Raw genomic sequence first — 7,809 nt, forward strand, 5'->3', positions numbered from 1 at the left:
CTATTGGTCTCAAAGCATGCCAAGTAAATAATAGATTTTGTGTCAAAGTTTTTTATTTTAGAGATATTTCCTTTGTACCTAGTTGAAAAAATACAGATTCATTTGAAAGAACTTGAATTCCTCGTAACTTTTTGCCATTATGTTTCTCAACCGTAAGATACAATCAGTAGGACTACTAGTATGTGGGGATCTAACATTTATTGACAAAAAAGGGAGTCTTTGTATTTGGAGGAATCAGCTCAGGAATAATTGATTTAGTCCAATTCCCTTATTTTATAGCTGGGTGGTGCAGTGGATGGAGTGCAGAGTTGGAGTCAAGAAGTTCTAAGTTCAAATCCTGTCAGACACTTAATAGATAAATGATGCTGGCCAAGTCACTTAGTCTCTTTCGGCCTCAGTTTCATCATTTGTAAAATGGGGGTAATAATGGTACCTACCCCATAAAGTTGTGAGGATTAAATGAGATAACATATGTAAAGCACTTTGCTTAAAGTGCTATATAAATGCTAGCCATGATGATGATGATGTAGGAGGATTTGGAGAAGAAGAAAGACAAAGAGCAGAGAAAGGTTAAATAATATTCCTAATTCACAATGATAGTAATGAAAAAATTCAAATTCAGGTCCTTTGACTTCAAATCTGACCAAAAGCATTAGCACAGGCATACAACATAGGGAGCTCATACATTCCCATGCATTGCTACACAATCATATGAACAGTCCCTCATCTGTAAAATAAGGATAAAAACATGGGCTATTTTTGTCATGTGGTAGCTATGAAGAAAGCATTGTGTATGCTATATAACAATGTAAAAGTTAATATTAGAAAAGAGGCAGTGTCAGTGTGGTATGAGTCAAGAGCCCTGAACTTGAACTTAGGAGAACTGAGTTCAGATCCTGCTTCTGATACCATGAGCATAACACTTCACTTCTCTGGGGTTCGGTTTTCTGATCTATACAATGAGACAGCATAGTGTACTGAATAGAGTGCTTGATTTAGAGTTAGGAAGACTTGGTTCGAATCTTGTCTCAGACACTTAGTAGTTTTGTGACCCTGGGTGACTTACTTAACCCCTCAGCTTCAGTTTCCTTGTGTAAAATGAAAAGATTGGGCCTTTCAGCTCTAAATCTCTGATCCTATCCAAAGGATGAATAGATCATTGTTTAGGTCCTTTTCAGCTCTAAATTCTCATGACCCTAATGAAGCTGAAAAAGATTTCCATAGAGGTCATCTATTCCAGCCTTGCAAAATGAAGGACTCTTCTCTACAACATCTCCGATGAGTGATCATCTAACCTCTATCAAAACATAGTTACAAAAATCTTAAAACACTTTTGAGCAAGTTGAATTATTAGGAAATTCTTCTCTATATTGAACCAAAACTATGACTTCTTATAATTTTCCATCCAATAGTCTTAATTCTTCACTTTGGAACTATAAGTCAAATCCCTTTTGTACAGGAGAACCTTTGAAATATTTGAAGAACTCCATCATGACCCAGACTTTCCATCTCCTTTCCCCCGGATTATACATTTTATTCTCATTCACTGGATCCTGCTGTGGCATGGCTTTGAATTTCTTCACTATCTCAACTCCATGTCTTTGCATAAGCTGTTCCTCATGTCTGGGTTTCTCTCACTCCTCTTAAAATCTCCATTTTCCATCAAAACTCAGCTCAAATGCTACCTCCTACATGAGGTTTTCCCTGGTTCCCCTCAGCTACTAATGCCTTTCTCAGAGAATTACCTTGTATTTGTTTTTATATATTTGTCTTGCATATGCACATGTCTTCATCTATAGAATATAAACTTCATGAGGTCAGGGACTATTTCATTTTTTGTCTTCGTATCTCTAGTACTTGGAACAGTGCCTTGCACATAACAGGCACTTAATAAACGTTTGTGAATTGACTGATTAATTAGCTAATTTTATTCTAACCATGCTCTAGAGGCTATCAGTATCTCTCCTAAATGAGATATCTATAATGAAACATATTTCTCCAGAGGACAGAGTACAATGGAAAGATCTCTAAACTAGAAACAACATTTCTACTAATACAAACTAAGCTCACATTAATTTTTTTGACTGCTAAATCATACTTTTGTGGTCAATTAAAACCCCAGATCACTTTCAAATGAACCGTTGCCTAGAGCTCCCATATTCACTTGTAGCACATAAACTTGTTCAATATTTTAATGAATCAGTGATCTCATCAATTTGAGTAGTTCCTCCAGTAGTACAAATCATGATCTATCTCTGCTTTCACATCCTCTTTAACTCTTGACTTCTTTTCTACCATAATCTTTTATAAGAAATCCATTCAATGTGCTAGAGGCCTCCCTTTGGATTTCTGATTTGTGGATATCAGTGAAGCATTCAAAATGTCCAATGGTTTCACTACATGACTGGCCCACCTCTCATAGAGCCCTAGTATGGTACATTTTATGCTATTTCTCATGATATTGATATTGATGATATCATTGGTTGGATGGTTTTCCTAGTTCCTTCTCTTTACAAACTTCTCTATTGTGACTGACAACTTGAATTGTCCAAAAATTGTGGTATTCCATGATTTTTATCCATTCATCTTCATCAGAAGTAAATTGACGTTGTACAATTCAACTGCATATCATAATTTGGAAAAGGCAATAGATATTGTTCATCTACTTGGTTTTCCCATCTGGATGGGTAGGCTGAACATTTTTGAGTGATTACAGATCTCCTTTAAAAGTCTGCAATATTTCAGGTCTCGACAAAATCAGGACAACATTATCTCCTAGATCCATTAAGGATCTAGCCATCTATGGGGAAATTTTTTCATCTGAAAACTATGCTGGGCATCCTCTATAATGGTGTCAAATGCTTTAAACTTCAACAATACACATAAAATCCAACAAATATTGGAGAGAGGGTTGTGCACATATGTGCATGTAACTATGAGCATACACATGGGTTTACTGTATACAGTTATAGTCAAGTAATCTAGCAAGGACAAAATGCCAACTTTATTTGTTATTGCCATTATTTGCTAACTACAATTCCTGCTAAGATCTAAATTGGAACTCAAATAATTTGGTTTTATTTGTCTGCATTCATCAGGCATTGTAGACTATTGTTCTACGCTGGCTACCTTCTTGCCAGCTACCTTGATCAGACACCATGCCTTGGAGATTTTAACTTTTCCATCTCCAGATTTTCTGCTTAGAGGCCCTAACTATTCTAACTGGTGAATGCCTCACTTGGTCCACTATTTCAGGCAGGCCCCAGCCAGAATCCATTTTACTACCTATTTGCTGGTCATCTGTCATTAATCACCTTGCAATCACCTATATAACCTCTCCCCCTGTTCCCTCCTTCCCAAACCCTTCAGGACTGAAACCAAGGGCAAATCAACTCTTCCCTTCATTGCTTCAGGAGAAGATGTATCAGTTTATTCCATTCTCTGTCACAATCTCTATAACTTTCCAAACCAAAATACCATTTCTAGGTCATTACTTCCTTCTCTGCACTAGCTCCCCCCATTAGAATGCAAGCTCTGTCAAGTCACAGACTGTCTATGCTTTTGTATTTGCATCACCAGTGATTAGCAAAATACTTGGCATATAAAGTGTACTTAGTGAATGCTTTTAAAAATGCATTTATCTCTGTACTTGTGCTAGAATGACATACTCTGAAAGATATGATTTTTCTATAACTATATGCAGTAAGCCTATCTTTTTGTGTTATGTATTTATCAGTTATTTATGGATTATTAATCATAATACACCATATATTATATAGCTATGTATGTTATATAATGTAAATATGTATTTATGTGTGATTTCATTTCTGTTTTGAACTAAGGGGGTGAAGCAATATTGGTGGCACAAAAGACAATCTGACCTGAGATGGAATTATGATGGAAGAGAGGCCAGTATACTCCCCAGGGTCTAGCCCTTGTCCCTACAAGTGTTGGCAATATGGAAATTTTACCTCTGGTAAAGGGACACTACAGTAATAGGACTTCGGGGTGGTGGCCCCAAGATGGTTGCATTTTGAAGGAACTTAGAGGAAGCACACACAAATCTTTCTGTTGGGACAAAGTCCTATTTATTCCATGCTACATACTAGACTCGCATGTGCTGTGCTCAGTTATATGTATACAGATTGTCAGTGGTTGGTCATCCCAAACTGAGACTTAACAAATCACAAGACCATGTTGTCAAAGCATTTTGGAAAATTATAAGGCAAGGATTTCTTGACTCACTTCCCCAGAACCAAGCAGGCTACACTTTCCCCTTAAAGAATTTGTTATGTACATAGGTTTGAACACCCAATGGCTCTATTCTCTTACTGTTGACTGCTGAACACTGACTTGACCTTTTGTTCCATCTAACCAACTTAACATCAATTAGCTTTTACAAATGCATATTTACTTTGAAGATAAAGCAATTTAAAAAGTACTAACATTTTCCCCAGTATTTCAGGGACACTCTTTCCCTTATACCACCTCTGTCTTTGGGGAGAATTTGATCACATTTAGTTCAGTTCCTACATGGCATTATCCCCACCAACATAGTCCCTACATAGCATTCTTTTATATCCAAATATGTCATTGCTGCTGTTGCTGCTAATTATCCCTTTGCCTGGGCAGTTCTGGCTAAATGGCCAACTATATGACCAGCAGTCCTTTCCTCTATTCATAGGAATACAGGATCATGGGTGGAGTGGCTGTTCTTTGATTTGTCCTGGAAGCTGATAAGACCTTGTCTTAGATACCACTAAGCTGGGTCAAGATGGTCATTCCTTGTGTCTTGGAGTATTAATGCTGAATTTACTGAAAACACAGACACACAGACACAAAGACAGACAGACACACATACACACTGCTTTCCCCTTACCTAAAACAAAAGAGCAAACACTGAAATGAGCACCATTCTGTTCACAAGTCTATGTGGCCTTTGAGTAGAGAAGGACCAAATTCTCTTCTCTTACAATATCTTTCATCTGACATTTCTGAACAAAGGAGTCAAACAAAGAGCAGAACAGTCAAAGAGAAAATGGTCAAAGAGAATGACCAAGACAGACTAAGGAACCCCTACTTCTATCTATACAGCAAATGTAAAAAGCTTCTCTTAACTATGGGGCTAGCAGAACGGAACAAATTATAAAATATCTATCAAGGCTCCACAGTCCCTGTAAGATATGTGCATTACACATTCTCACCTCTCTCCTGGAAGGAAAGACGCCCTCCCACATAGGGAGACACAGGGAGAGGTGTGCCAGTCCCTTATTACAAGTATATAGCAGTAAGCAAAAGCAAGACATTGCTGTTATTCTCTCTGTTATCTTCTGGTTTACGAAGTTTAGCAAATGTAGTTTAACCCAAGCATAATTTGGAAGGCAAACCCTACTCTAAGAGTCAAAACTTACAAAGTGATTAGTGGTGATTTCTTTATTCTATGATGCTTTGGCTTATCCATGCTGCTATTTTCTTTCATCATCTTGCACAACAAAGAATCAACTCTATATTATATTTAATCTTTAAAATATTCTTTACCTTTAATGCTGCCAATTATCCCTCTACCTTGGCAGTTATGACTGAATAGTCCAATATGTGACCAGCAGTCTTTCCTTCCATTCACAGGATGATAGGGTGATGGGTGGGGTGGTTGTCTTTGATTTGTCCTGGAAGCTGTTATTGGCAGGAACAAATGCTGATTCAACTCCCATCTCTGATTGCTGGTCTGCTTTGCTTCTACTCTTTTGCTGAAAAGGAAGCCTTGTGCTTTACAACTGTGCTTGGGGCATCTTAAAAAAAATACTCTGCCCTTCCTGTCGGTGAACAACCCATTTCAGCTCATTCAACAATCATGGCCACCATTAGGTCAAAGTGTAAAGAAGGTAAAGACTGTTTTTACTATCTCTCCCCCTCAGGCAGTCAGTACCTATATCTTCTTTGCAACTCTCTAAATAAAACTGCTCTCAGTAAAGGATCTGATAAACAGTCATCTGAGGTATATGTGGTTGATAAAGCTTAATTCATGACCCCTCCCAGGGATGTTTATATTTTCATAGAGGCTTAAGTCCTAATTTGGCTTAAAACAAAGGAACAAAGCTCCAATTGTGACATTTCTGGTTTTGAGTGTCAGGTAAAGGGTAATATGAAGAAGAATTAAGAACGGTGATAGAGAGATGGCCATCCTGAAGTTCCTGACACTGAGCATTTCTCATGCTGTTGGCCATTCTACTCATGTGTCCTAAGCAGTGGATCCTAGTGGCGGAGAGACTGGCTGCTTTCTAGTCACAAGGGACTCTCACCAGTCACTGATCCAAGATTCCAGATGCAGTGTCAATGGCTGATTTGGGTATCTTAGCCATAAAAGAGGTTGGACATATTGTTCTAGTGGTCATCTCTTAGCTCTAGACCTTGATGCCACATTCAACTTAACCAGTACCAGGTATTTGCTATCTGTAGTCAGCATGGCATAGTGGATAGAGAACTAGCATCAGAATCAGAAGACCTTGGTTTAAGTCCACATATGAGCTATGTGACCCAGGGCAAGTCACTTGACCTCTCACTTGTCCGGGGAACTTTCTAAGACTTTAAATTGCAGAAAATTTTCTGACTGGCATAAGTAGAAGAAGCTCCTTACCAAGAATGCCTTACACCATTGGAATCATGTCTGGTTGTGTTTGACCTTAGAAAACTCAGATTCAAAACCTTTGGCCTCTATTTTTCCTTGCAATACATTTTTTTTTTTTAAGCAATCAGGGTTAAGTAACTTGCTCAAGGTTACAGCCAGTTATTTCTGGGTGTGGTGCTAAGTATCTGAGTCCGGATTTGATCCCCAGGTCATCCTGACACTGGAGCCAGTGCTCTTACTTGCTGAGCCACCTGCCGCCCCTCCTTGCAATACATTGTTTTACACTTATTGAGTCCATGTGAAAAATTTTAATATTAGAGAAGGAAGATTCCATATTTGATCCTTTTTTTCCAGAGGAGTCCTGTAACTTAATGTCATCCATGTATACTTACCGATTAATGAGATGTTTGGGGGTAACTGTCTAACTTGGGGACATTTTTAGGAGAGATGACAATGGGTTTAAGACTAAGCAGAACCTCAAGGCACTTCATCTATCTCAGTGAAAGATGCTACATTTTACTATTAATTGTTCTTGACATTATTATTTTGTTGTCATGCTTTAGAGAAAAATTTCCCATATTTCTATCAGTTATACAAGCATTCTAAATATACTTTTTTATTTTTATTTTTTTGGAGGGGGGAAGGCAAGGCAATTGGGGTTAAGTGACTTGCCAAGGTCACACAGCTAGTGTGTCAAGTGTCTGAGGCTGGATTCGAACTCAGGTCCCCCTGACTCCAGGGCCAGCACTCTATTCACTGTACCACCTAGCTGCCCCTCTAAACACACTTGATTCTATTTTATATATTTAAAGAATATTGTGTTGTGTTTGTCCTTTGTTTTTGAAGAGGACCATGACATCAGGCAAATGATGACATGACCTGCAGTTGACTTTGATTTGAGTGAGGGAGGCCTGTGCAAGGTCACCAGCCACACTTTCTCCTCCAGAGCCAATTGGATCCTGTGACCTGATGTTTATCCAGAAAACTTCCAATGGGAGACCCTGGCCCTTTTAGGCTAAGGTCTTTTCAGGTTCTTACTTTGAGTGAGGTAAAACCCATTCAGTGAATAGACCTCTTTAAGAAATGAGTCAAGGGATGCTCTCTTTAAATAGAAGAACCTCAGGGTTGCTCATCAAAAGAGAGAGAGAGAGAGAGAGAGAGAGAGAGAGAGAGAGAGAGAGAGA

Source organism: Petaurus breviceps, unplaced genomic scaffold (assembly GCF_028583685.1).
Source record: "Petaurus breviceps papuanus isolate PSGF00001 unplaced genomic scaffold, PetGlider_PUasm1.0 191, whole genome shotgun sequence".
Lineage (NCBI taxonomy): Eukaryota > Metazoa > Chordata > Mammalia > Diprotodontia > Petauridae > Petaurus > Petaurus breviceps.